Genomic DNA, 14703 nt, shown 5'->3' with positions numbered 1-14703 from the left:
TAAAGCTATGAGACTTTTTCTAAAATGTTTTTGATATTCAAATAGTTAAGAAATGTTGGAGAAAATTGGATGGTTATCAGTCAAGCGGAAAATCATATTTTAGGTTTTAAATTTTGTTCATCAGATAGTAACTAATCCAAATAATAAAATATGTGTTTATGTTTTATTTTATTGTCTTTCTAAACACATTCATTATTATAAATAATAATGAATATGTTTAGAAAGAAGAGTGACTTACACAAATACAATACCAGAAACGAAAATAATTTTAATATTTTAATAATAATCAATTTTCTGTAATGGACTCAAGCTATATAGTTTAATACCTAAAGAAAGAAAAAATATAAGAAATAAAAGTTTGAAATCAAGTGTGATAAAGTTTATCGAAAATAAGTGGACAGATTAAGCGTAGACTTATAGAGGCTATATATAGCTATATATATATAAATATAAATATAAATATAAATAAATAAATAAATATATATATATATATATATATATATATATATATATATATATATATATATATATATATATATATATATATTTATATGTAGCTACTCGTGTATGCCAAACGTTAAGTCAATCATCAGTTCGCATAATCAAAATATTTTATACAATCATGAAAACAGCAACAAAAACCTGCAACTGCATCAATAAATCTACCTACATTATAAACAACCAGTGTCTAAATAAGAATATTGTGTATCAAGCTACTGTTTCATCCAATAAACCAGATTACACAGAAAATATTTATATTGGTATTAGTGAGACCCTTTTCAAGTTAAGGTATGCAAACCATTTAAAATCTTTTAATTTTATTAAGTACAGACATGATACGGAATTATCTAAAGAAATTTGGAAACTTAAAAAAGAAAACTTTTCGTTTTTTACTAAGTGGAAAATTATCAAACGCTGCCAAATATATAATCCTTCGTCCAAAATTTGCAACCTTTGTCTTAATGAAAAGTTTTATATTTTAATGCATACAAGGGAAAATCTGTTGAACAAAAGGAACTAGCTGGTTTCAAATTGTAGATATAAAAATAAATTCTTTCTTTCGTTTTTTGATACTGTATGTCCTACATTATTAATTGTTTTTTAAAACAATTAATAAGTGTTGGAACAGACTTACTATTTTTATTTATTAATAATGTAGGAACGGACGTACTTTTTGTATTTATTAATAATGGAGAAAGTCGTACACCAAAGCTGTTGAAAAAAGTCTATGAGTATTTCAGCTTTAACATAACTGCAAATAATATTCAAAGCCTTGTGAATGAAGCCAAAAACGCTGGCTGTCAACAACAAAAGACATTCTTTGCTTTTTACAACAAACCCAATCATTACAGCCTACCTTTTATAGTAATGTTTGTATTCTCTTGTGTTCTACAGTTGCAACATTGTCAGAGAACACCGATGTTTTATTTCCTATTAGTAGTGAACCTTTAGCTTCCACAAGCAAAACCTAAAACTTGGTGTAATAATCTTTCATTAAGTACAGCAATGAAAATACTATTTTTCTATTTTACTTTTATCTTATCTAGCTAAATTCAACTCATCTTTTTTACAAACTCTAACTACAATTTATATGCAATCACAAAACCACAACAATTCACATTAATACCCATATAAACACATTAACAATTACAGATTAAACCATACATACATAATAATAATTACCGATGACAAAATACTTAAACTATGAAACACGCAAACGTTACTGTAGAATTACATTTGGAAAATAAGCCTACTTCAAGAAAAAAATTTGTTCCAGAGAAATAAAATATTCTACGTTTTCTGACCACTGAAACTGTAAAATACGGTATTTTACAGTTAGTTTCGCGAGCAGCATTTTGTAATGCAACCGCTTTTAAACATATGTGTGAACTTGGGATTTTTGGACAAAAATCCCAAGCACACACATTTATACAACCTCTCACTGGACTTGGATGACAAAGTTTTATGTCTCAGCTGAGAGTGCAAGTTTTTATGATGTCACTTATATCCAAGTATTGAAGGATATTTTTACAACAATTAACAATTGCAAATCAAATCGAACTGTACTGTTTTGTATAGTGAAGAAATAATGGGAATGTTTAGTGAAGGAAGATCCCCTCATCAAAAAAGAATAGGACAAACGGCTATCTAGAAAGTCTTAACATAATATACAGAAACAATATATTTAAGTGGTCTATTTAATGCAGCTCGCAAAAAAAGAATAAAAAATTGATTTAACCATATTGCATTACAATTAGAAATTTCAAAAAGACGGATATGCAATTTGCTGGTTGGCTATCATATTTGACCGTGGTCTCAAAGGTAATTATGACAGTTTCTTGTATATAAAAATTACAAATTTTGATCAAAGAAGCTCGTTTTATTTTAAAAAATGAATTTTTTGACAGTAATATGGTGGTTCGGTGCCCCCTCTAGCCCTTAAATGCGCCCTGTTGCTCAAAACTATTATAAATTTGTACCCCATTCTAACACTTTTTTTTCGATATCAAGTTTTAGGCGTTTTAGTAAGAATTGACAAAGTTAAAACATTTTACATAAAGAAAAACTTAATTTTGACCACAGTTTCTTCAACAAACCCATGGTTCAAAAATTTGCTTCTTAAAACCTTATAACTTTTTTTAGAATTTTTCAATTTTCATAAATTTTTCACCATTAAAATGCTGTACTAAAGCTCTTTACAATTATATATAACAATCTAGTTATTATTCAATTTAAAAATTCTTGTAAGATACGGTATGTTACATGAAATTTTTAAACTGAAAAATTTTCTTTATTTTAGATTAAAGATGCTGTTATATACAGCATCTTTAATCTTTATAACTGTATCTTTTATCTAAATTAAAGAGAATTTTCGCGAATTTTATCTAAATTAAATAGAATGGTCTCGAGCAGATTTATGACGCAGGCTTTTAATTGATAGAGCACGTTGGCAGTAAGTTTGTTGGCGACAAGGTCTTGCACGATTTCGTTTTTTTTGTTCATTTTTTTAATTATTTAGCATGGAGCAGAATCAATGGAGATTGGTCTGTAGTTTGCTTGGTCGAGTCTGAAGCTTTTTTTGAACAGTGGCGTTACGTTTGCTGAACGCCTTTGGGAGCTTGATGCAACGATTTTTTAAAAAAAGCTGGCGAGTGAGGCGGCCGCTGCATTGGCATACTTTTTAAACACAAATGGTCTAAAATTAAAATTGCAGTGAAAGATAACGGAGGAGATTAAAACGGTTGTACATGTGATGAAGAGTGATAAAGATTAATCTGACAATTCAACCGTCAATACTGACTGGAATTGATTGTTTTGTATTTCAGCGATCAATGCTCAGCCGTTGAATATTTCCACAGAGGGTAAAAACGTCAGTGTTGACGGTGAGTTCGCCGTTAAAATAAGCGTAGAGACGTATAAGATTCCATTTTTCTTCGGTTATTTTGCGCTTGAATTCTATAATTGCAATGCGGGAAACTTTTTTAACAAGGCTTGGAGTAAGATTTTTTTTTCTGACAAGATGAGCAATTTGCCATTTACTGTTGCGGTTGAGGTACCAAATGTCTCTCTCGGGTTTGGTTAGCAAGAGAAATTCGCTGATCAGTCAAGGTTTCCTGCTTTGTTTGGTTGTGAGGAGATGCAAGGAATGAATTTGTAGCAACATTCAGTATAGTTGTAGCAGAAGATTTGGTAGCATTCATTGGCATATTTATTTTAAATAGATTTAACTAATCAAATTGCGAGAGCTTTTAGCTTAGTTTTGCTTAATAATCTTATTTATAAATGAATTTCAAGCAGCTAAAATGGGGAGAGTTGTAAGCATTGTTGGCTAATTAGTGTTGCCATATCAGATTGCAGCAGTCTTGTGGAGTGCTACCAAAAGGAAGATGAAAAAGGCCCATTTTCCAGTATTTTTCCAAAATACTGGAAAATGGGAACAAGGGTTGTTGATGTTCAGTATATGGAAAGAACAAATAAAACGATGATCAGATAAATGCTTTGTGTGACTCTAAAAGAAAAAAAAAAGATCTTAGACGGAGATTGGTAAGTATGCAGTCAGTGTATTAGATTATGAGGTTCAGAGAAGACTAAGGTGGTTTAAAAATCTTTTGCACAAAAAATAAAGATAATTGGGTATCAGGTGTAGAGAGGTAGCAGTTTTAGGAATAAAAAAGGGACAAGGCGTCCCTCTTTTTTTCCTAAAACTGCTTTGTGTTTCCACTTAAATTTGGAAACATAATGAATCTTTTCTAAATTTTTATAAATTCTCATGATAAACTACAACCTCCAAATATGAAATTCTAGTAAAACGTTTTGTTACTTTTTCTGTTCGAAGAAAATAAAGAAATCACCTATAGCTTAAACTGCAACACTATCTTTTTTGAAAATATAAAGTAACTATCTTTGCAGTTATCTCCAAAATATCACGAAAAAGCCAACTATTACTTTAAAAAGTTCCATTTTTCACGATCCAACTTTCAACGAACCAACACAGAAATTTTAAATAAATTTCACAGTAACTTTAGAAACTCCATAACTTTCTCTATTGCTTAACAAAATTCCATGACATCTATATGATTTCCCCATAGTCACTCTGAAAATCGAGTAGCGGATAAGACTTTTTGGGTTCCCGGACCATTTTTATTTAGGAAAAACTTTTTCATAAGCAACAACGAAAAAGTTCTCTTGAACAAGCTAAATGAAGATTTTATTTTTATTTTATTAAAAGTAAGCAATCTGTTATGGAAAAGTTAGAAATAATCTATATGTTATATAAACATTCCGAAATTTATCAAAAATATCGATGCTAATAACCTAATTAAAAACATGCAGAGGAATGCCCTACTAAGTATAATGAATGTCTAGTGCAGGGCTCATTCTTTTCAGTCACTACAAAGCATATTTACACTCAAACATGCTTCTTATTCAGACAATTTACCATATTGCTTGCATTATTGTATACCTATCCACGATAATTATATCAATATTAATATATTTGAATGAGTTCAAAATTCAAAAGGTTTTTAGTAGAAAAAGGATTGGAGCAATTATCTTTTTTTTTTGGCTGGTTTATGGGGCTTTAAAGTAAGGCAACTAGAGGAACCATTTTTACTGTTTTTGAAAGAACTTTTCTTAATTCTTTCAGCCTTGAATAACTTTTGTGCCTGTAAATGTGTTTTTTGCTTAACTGCTTTATTTATTGCTTTTTTTAGTAAAAGATTTGCTTGTAAAAAATAAAAAGTTAAGTCATAGTAATGAAAAAGTTTCTTTTTTTCCTTTTAATCATAATTTATTCTAAAAATACACGAGAATTCTTTCTTGAATAACTTTTTTAAAACAAAACAGGTTTTAAATCGTTTGGAACAAGACACGCTTTACAAAAACAATAATTCAAATTTCACATAAAAAATATTCTGGATTTGAAAATATGAAGAGTTATAAATTAAAGGTTTTTATCTTTTACAGTCTTTAATCTTAAGATGCTTGCTGTTAAAGTAGATGACGCAGCCAAACCACTACTTTCCATAGTTGGGGTTGTCCAAACCTTTCTATAGTTTGGGTTGTCCAAAATTTGACCACTGTATTGTTATTGCAAGTTTGTTCTGTAAAAGTTGCAAATTCCTGATAGAACCTTGGGATCCGTGAAGTCAATTTCTTGTTTGAGAAGGCCCTTGATTCTCTCCTTTATGAAATCTATAACTTATCTGTCAAACTATTTTATGCCCAGAAAGCAGGCAGTTCTTCTGCAGTCTTCATGAGTTTTTGGAAAGACGTACAAAAAAAAGTTGCGTTTGCTTTGACTAATAAGAGTTAACAATCTTCTACAAATACTTAAACATTTTCTAGTTGCTTGATTTAGACTTAGTTTAGTCTGCTAATAAGAATTCATCAGAACTTACTTATAAACTTAGCTTCTAAACTTCTTTTAAAAACTTTTAACTTCCAAACTTCTTCCAAAAAGATGATCAAATATTTTTATTTATTTACCCCATTGGAAAATTTGTGTTGCAGTAAAATTTTAATGTATTGAGCCTATTAAATTTTTTAAAATTTAATAAATAATAGATTTTGCAAAAGTTACGCCAAAGAGTCATTCAAAGTAATTTTAAGTAATTTTAAATGATGAATATTTATGAAATAAATATTTACCAACACCTAATTTTTATGTATAAGATTACAAATAACCTAACTCCAGTAAATTTTAATTGTAAGTTTAAAAAAAATATAAATGAAAAGTATTTCCTTAGAACAAACCAATCAAATTTCTTTAAATTGCCTAAGAAACTAAACAAGTTTACAGAGTGTTCATTAGCATTTCGCGGACCAAAAATATGGAACTATTTAAAAAAAAAAGAAGCTAAAAAAGATAATATGTTAAAATCATTAAACTCATTTAAGTTGCTAGCAAAAAACACATTTTTAATTCGGAGGAATTACAAGAACTCCGTTAAGTTTTTATCAAAATAGTTTTACTTTTTTATTCTTTGAAAAATTAATTGTACATATCTTTTGTAGTTATTTATGCAATGGTGTATATATTTTAAACCCTTGAGTATTTAAATTTGAAGTTTTTACATCTTACTTTTATCTGCAGTTTATTTGAACATTTTGACGACATTTTATTTTTTCAAGGGGCTCTATGAAAAGATTGTGGTGGTATTATATCACCCATATCTTCTTTGAGTCCCGTTCTGTTTTTTAAATTGTCTTATTTGTTTATATATTTTATTACGTGATAATCTTATGTAACTTATTTTATTAAACAGCAAAATATATGCTAAACTAAAAAAAAAAAAAAAAAAAAGTAATGATGAGTTTTAAATGGGTTACCATTTCGCCAAACTTCGTTATTAGAAACACCAAGGTAAAGAAGTCTAAAATTCTGTTTTGTTTGTTGGGAAAATCTTACTTTCCCAAAGTAGGGAACTATTTAAATTTTGGGAACTAACTGATATGAGGAACTTTAAAATTATTTTAAGTGTATATTATGAATATACTAAAAATACCAATTTTAAAAAGTCTCAAAACAGTAAATATTTATTGTAATCAGAATTTGAAAAAATTGGTTTCCCTTATTTTTGTATTCTTATGACATTATTAAGCAAAAAACACATTAACAGGCACAAAAATTATTAAAGACTGAAAGAATTAAGAAAAATTTCCTCAAATTCAGCAAAAAATTTCCTCTAGTTGCCTCATATTGTAGCCCCATAAATCAGCCAAAAAAAAGATAATTGTTTATTTCTTTTTTTATTAAAAGTCCTTTGAATACTCTATGTACTTATATAATTTTAAAAGTTGTGATGCTGTTTGTATTATTTTGTACTCTCCTTTCATGGCTATTCTCTAGCTATTGGTCAGTTGATTTATGAAAAATTAAGGATAAGGGTTTTGCTTGTAACTCAATATGTATGAAAAAAATGTTTATATTAAAAACAACTATTATATTGATATATCGTTTACTTTATACGCTGTAAAAAAAAAATATTTCGGGTTTTTTTTTTTTTTTGGGGGGGGTGTGAAGGGGGGATTTTTTTCTGAGGGAATTTTACCTGCTAATCTTTATTTAGCCACGTTTTATTAAAAATCGCTTGAAATTTATTAAAAAATAAGTTTCATACTTTATTTACATTTTAACTGTTATAAACATCACTCGATTTCTTTATATCTAATTTATTAATTGATTGTTTGGATTTTAAATTTAAAATTTCGGATTGATCATAAGGAATAACTTATATATATTTTATTTATGTATAATGGAAAAACATCACTTATACATTTAAAGTATTCATGTCTCTAATGATGTTTCTAGGTAATTGTTAATAAAAATATATTTGATTACAGTAGCAGAAATTCTATAGTAATATAGAATTTCTGCCACTGCAGACTACTATTCTATAATAAATTCTATAATAATAGTGAATCACTACTATTATTTCTATCACTTAGTAATGATAACAATAATAGTGACCAAGAGAAAATACTTCAGTTTAACAAAGATTAAAATAATAATTTATTATTATTATTTTTTTTAAAGTATAGTAATGATTAGTATACTTTTATCATTATAAATATTATTATTCTTACTGTTGCTAATATTGTTATAATTTTTTTTTTATATTATTGTTTTTGTTATATTATTGTTGTTACTATTGTTATTATTATTGTCGTTGTTATTTTTACTGTTATTATTTTTATTAATATTAATATATTATAGTGTTTAATTTTTATCATTTTTATTATTACTTTTAATCGCTGTTGTTACAACTATTACTTTTATATACTCCTTCTTGTATTATGATTATTATTATTATCATTTTATTATTATTGAATTTTACAGGTGTTTACTACATATTAGTACTGATTGCTGTTTGTAAATAACCTTTATGTAACAACTTTATTCAGAATATACTTGATTTGATTTAATTTGATCACTGAAAATTTTGAAAGTTAGTGAAAAACAATGAGGCGAGAGCAATGAGAAATATAAGTTTTCATGAATAAAAATTAATAAACAAAAAAAAGTTTTCAGATTAATTTTATAAAATTTCTTTTAGACTTTGCAGCCTGAAAGAAAACCATCAGGAATTCAAATTTTCTAAAAATTTCCAAAGTTTTTTATTGGGCTAAGTCAGAACAAGCAGCAATATCCATCAAAGATTTTTGTTCTTATTCAGAAAGTGTTTAGAGATCATGTACAACTTGTTTCCGAGGTTTCTCATGTTGTTTACGGTAAGGAAGCACGTCAAAACATATTGTAGATAAAATTCTAAGCAGCAAGCATCAAAAGAGTTTTATGTTTAAATTTTTTATTTGTGTCTAAATGAATTTATGCTATAAGAATATACAGAATGAATTTCTGAATGATTCACTAATTATTTAATATTTAAAGTCGTTTTTTTTTTAAATTTATTTATGCAATTTTTTCAATTTTTTCTTTCAATAACAAATATAGAAAATTCGTAAAAATTTCTGTATTTAAATCAACAAAATTTTCAAAAGGCTTTTGAAAAAAAAATGGCCTTAGAATTCCAACTACAAAAATTCTATTGAATATTGGCAATCGGTAGTCTAATAAAAACCTCTATTTCTATAGGGCATTTGTTTCAAAAGCCTATAGAAAATAGTATTGATTATTTTTTATAGAAAAATTATACAAATTTTGTTATGGGGTTGGGTAAAAAATTATTGATAATTTCTTTTTTTAAATTTTAAATTATATTCTTAACAGTTTAAATACAGTTTGAACAGTTTTACTTCTCGTTGTTATCTCTGATTTGCCAAATATTCTGAAGCAACAAATTATTCTTTATCAGATCTGAACACTCCAAGTCCAAATCCATGAAAAACTGGTATAAAACCTTCAGTTTGTTAACTTTGATGTTTTTGAATCTTTAACTCAAAAACACTTTGTTTTTGACTACCTTTTATGTCTTAAAAATGTTATTGATCCGGATAATAGATTTCTAAAAATAAATTCAGAGCATAGATATCTACAAAATTTGGTTTGGAAAAGTTTTATAACATTGAACTGAAAAACATTTTACGACTCTAAATTTATGGCAGTAAAAATTCATAGAGTAACATTACGCAGGTAAAAAGTTTTATAACATTGACTCCAGGTCGGTACACGCATCCAGTTATAATGTTTTTAGTTTTTGGATAAATTACTTTAATAAAAAGACTTTGATAATTATTATTTGTTTTATAATATATATTTTAATTTGAAATAGGTACTTTTCAAATACCTAAACACCAATTCATCTGCCTTTTTTATGGCTTTCTCGTGGTTGCAATAGAAGACACATCAACACAAATGTATATACATTAACACATTAATAAAAATTTAAATCATTTTTCAAATATAAAACCTTTATTCAAAGATATGAATGTATTAAACGTTTTTGAACTTAACTTGTATAATACTTTATGTTTTACGTTTTGTTGCATGGACAACCCTTTATTACATGTTTTTAAAGATCTATTTACCTTTAAAGTAAAGAATAAATACTGTTTGCGAAATAAATACTATTTAAAGGAACCCTTTTGTCAAACAAAGTTTAATCAATTTTTTATAGATTATCAAGCACCTTATTTCTGGAATAAAATTGTCCAGACTAATTTTGATTCATCTATCTCTTTTTCTGTTCTTAAAAACAAATTAAAGATTATTATTTTTTCAACGGATAATATATTGAAATATTATTGAGATATTATTTTAACCATTTACAAATCCAAATGTTTTGGATTTGTTATTTTGTCATAAACTACTTGTATTATTTTATATTATATTTTTATTGTAATTTTTATATGGTTCAGGCAACAAGATCGTTATGATCTTTTTCCAGATTTCAAGTTTATATATTTATATTACATGTAAATCACGACATGTAAATAATGTAAACTAAAACTAAACTAAAAAAACAAAACAAAAAAAAAACAACACTATTAACACAGGACCCCTAAACTTCAGGATCATTTAATTTTAAGGCATATAGAATAGTCATTTCTTCTCGTTTTTTTTTATAATGTTTTTTCCTCATTATGCTGTGAATTTTTACAAGATCTCCAGTGCCAGTTGAATAAAAGTATCCTAACTAACCTCCAAGTTTCACTTTTGGAACTACATGCTGTTAATCCATTTATTATATAACTATCCTCCTCACGTAGACACGTCTTTTGGTTACTAAAAACTTCAAACTTGGAATGATCTGTCCACAATACATTTTTCCAGTCTCCATTTGTTCACAATTTATATTTTTGGGCCCATTCTAACCTAACAAGTTGTTTGCTCGCTCAAAGCAAATGTTTCTTTATAACAAAGGAAAAAAAAGCCAAATATACATACAAATATTACCATTGAATGACTTTTATTAAACTGGGGGTAATTTCGGAGGCTGTCAATTTCTATTACGTTCACTCATTAATACAATTTACTTTAATTGGTATTGTGGTTTTATGCTTTGCTGCTCTTTTTTTTTCCCGCTAAACTACCAGTTTTTATTTCAAAGTTTAAAATCTTGGACAGTATTCTTCCTCCCCCACCCCTCCCTCCTCCTACACACACCTTCCTTTGCGCCGTTCTAAGACGCTTTGATAATTGAATATTCTTTTATTATTTATTGAGTTTGTTAGGCGGGGTATTTTAATTTTTAAGTTTTTATGAAATAACTTTTTTATTTTACAAAATAATCAAATAAAAGCATATCCGTCAGATTCAGAATAAAAAACTTTATCAGGCTGTATTATATAATTATTCAAAACTAGTTTATTAATAAAAACTTTTAAATTAATATTATTTCATAGTGGTTTCATCGAATAAAAATATTGTTTACAAGTTCTGATAAAGGAAGTTTTCCTCCATTTAGATCTGTTTTTTCATTATAATGTTTGTTAACACTTTTTGTTCAAATATACGTGAGCGACTAAAAATTACCGAAAAGTTACTAAAAGTTACTGATTAAAGTAAAAACTACTGACTAAAAGTTACTGTACATAACTTTATTTTATTAAAAGTTAATAATGAACTTCATGTTTTACGTTTATTGTAAAAATAGTTTGTAAAAACCTTCCTTTTTTTTGTTTTTTGGTTCCAATTTCGGTTTCAGTTTGGGTATATTTTTGGTTTAGGAGTAATTTTTCTCTCTGTTATTTTTACTCTTTAGTAAAAATCTGAAATTGAATTTTATCCAGGGGCGGATCAAAACCGCCGAACGCGGATCCAAACCGTAAGTAGGAGGGAAACCATTTTAAGAATTTTCGATTTAGTAGATCCTAACCATCTAGTAATGGGGGAGATATTTAGACTATATAATTTTTTGACAGGCAAGAGAACAAATTTAAATATAGTTTTACACTATTTTTAGTCTGCCTATTTGACCTAATTTACATCTTTCTTTTTCAGACAACATCGTGAGTGAAATATATAGAAATAAAAAAATTATTTTCAAAATCTCTTAGAGTGAGGAAAGGGGGGGGGGGCGTAAAGGTACTTGCCTCCATTCCTCCCCCCCTCCCCCACCTTTCCCCATTGATTTCATATATTAGATATAAAAATATTGTACTTCTTAATAAAGTAAAATAAAAATATGAGATTCTTACTTTTTTACCTGGTCTTAAATTATTGTTAGCAAAATTAGATATAAAAAAACACACTAGATTTGCAGTTGTTTTTTTTTTTAAAGTACAAAACTTATCAAAAAGAAGTCTTACATAAAGGTAATTAAACCAATTTCAGAGGACAAACAAACTTATGAGCTATAACAATAAATTATTTGATTTAAATAAACTACAAAAATACTTTATTATACCATTATTATTTTAATTATTTTGTTATTTTTATCTTGTTGCTCCTAAATAAAAACTAAAAGCTAAATAGTTTAAGTAAACATGAAAAACAATTCAATAGGAATTAATGAAAAACTCTTTGCTGGTTTACCTGTTACTGTTAAATATTTTTTAATTTCAATTTTAATACTATTAATGGTTTATAGATTTTTTTTTTGTTAGAGAAAAGTTTATTTGGAACAAAGAATAACCTAAAAGATGAAGCTTATGAGTTTCAAGTTTTATTTGGTCATTCAGGTATTAATAGCACAACCCAACACATTTAAAGTAGATATTTTTAGTAAGCAATAATATTAGTTATTATAGATGATTCAAAATGCGATCAATGTCAAATGTCGAATAATAGGAAACTTCATTTAAATTTACTGCTGCATAATACTTTATTTTCAAAAGATAATATAATGCAAGTAAAAATCATTTTAGCACAAATACCAAAAAATTAAGACTACTTATGTAAATAGGTTGAAACAGAAGCGTTTACTCATTAACCTGAGGCCTTATTTTTTTTGCAAACAGACATGGTTGTTTTAAAATTTACATAAACGACCAATATTGTGAGTTTGTAAATGAAGTTTACAAACTCACAGTATTGTGTTAATTTTGCTCATAAAAAAAAAAAAACAATTTAAAGATCAACGAATACGTTTCACTTTCAAGTTTCAAAAATCAGAAAAGCTACAGAATCTATTGGGTTATCATCATCTTACTACCACCTTGAAAAATTTTTACGAATTAAACTTGAAAACAATGTAAAACTTGCCAAGTTATTTTCATATCTTTCTTTCTTTAAACATCTTCGCTTCCAACAAGGCTGCAAGCAACCACTATTAGAGTTGGAAGTTACTGGAAGAGGAAAGATGAAGATTGTAGAGCAATTGATAGACAACTTAAAGGATTGCAAATTATATGAACTAGGAAAGCAAGATGAAGGAGGCGAATTCCAAAGAACTATTGTTCGAGGAAAAAAACTAGACGAGTTAGAGTTTTTGGAGCTTTTAAAAAAAAGATGTGACCTAATTGAATGACGAGTAACACGAGAATAAATTTTAGTTGATAGCACAAAAGACGCAAGCTCTTTAGAGCAGTGCCCATTATAGTATCTGTAGAAAAGAGAAAGAGAAGCAACATTACAGCGATGTCATAATGGTTGGAGGCTACAAGAGCAGGTTCAACTATGTTTACAATGCGTTTTTGCACCTTGTCTAAAAGAGAAAGCGCATCATTAGAAGATCCGCCACAAATATAGCAACTGTATTCCATACAAAGCCGGATTTGAGATTTATAGAGATAGAAAATAGAATCCGGAGTAAGAAGGTGTTGAGCTTGATAAAGAGGTGCAACCTTGGCAGATGCTAATTTTGCAACGGATTTGATACATGGTTTCCAAGAAAGATTGGAAGTAAGAGTTAATCCTAGAAGATGAAGGGTAGATGACTTGTCAGTACATCACCGTTCATAACTATAGGACAATCTAAATTATTGCGATAACGATTGGCTGAAAAAAATTGAGTTTTATCTGAATTAAAGTTCAGCAGCCACTGTAAGCCCCATGCTGTAGCAAAAGTGAGATCCTTTTTAAGCTCAAATGCTCCCTCCAAGCAACCAGAGAGTGTTGGCTTCTTATCATGCAAGAATAAATGGTAGTATCATCAGCAAATATGATATAATGAAAAAGTAACTAATGATGAACAAGAAATTCCATTTGATGAAAGGAATATGCAAATACAAAATGAAAATACCGGAAAATGCACAACTATTGAAAAGAGAAAATCTTCTGAAAAATTTAAAATTTGTATCACCAGAAATGTATTATATAAAATTTTTTTCTAATTTTGAGTTAAAAGCAATTGATGTGATCTTTAGGTGACGATTAATACTTTTTTGGGGCAATATCTAATATAATTACCGGCACTTAAATTATATTATTGCATAATAAAATTAATTCTTTTCAGAAATAATTAATAATAACGAGAGTTTTAATGATAACACAATACGGGCAACTGATGAAAAGATAATGTGGATGTGCCTCGTTCAAGGGTATTTAAAAGTATCTAGGTAAGTATGGGTATATAAAAGTATATAGCAAGTATGGAGCGGAACTAAACGACTGGCTTACCCATGTAGTTTGACACTAACGCAGCTTTGCGAACATGCGATATTTCTTGAAATTTAACTGCAAACTGCTTTAATGTTGCACTCTTGCAAATTTTATACTTTAGTGCAAAATAAGTTTTTATTAAGTTTATTTTGATACGCTGATTCTAATTCTAACATCAGATTTTTTTATGTTAAACTTATTTGCAATAATTTTTTAATGTTAGTGCAGCCGTGGCGCTATGGTTAGAGTTCTGGTTC

Source organism: Hydra vulgaris, chromosome 06 (assembly GCF_038396675.1).
Source record: "Hydra vulgaris chromosome 06, alternate assembly HydraT2T_AEP".
Lineage (NCBI taxonomy): Eukaryota > Metazoa > Cnidaria > Hydrozoa > Anthoathecata > Hydridae > Hydra > Hydra vulgaris.
Note: the sequence above shows the minus strand (reverse complement) of the source record.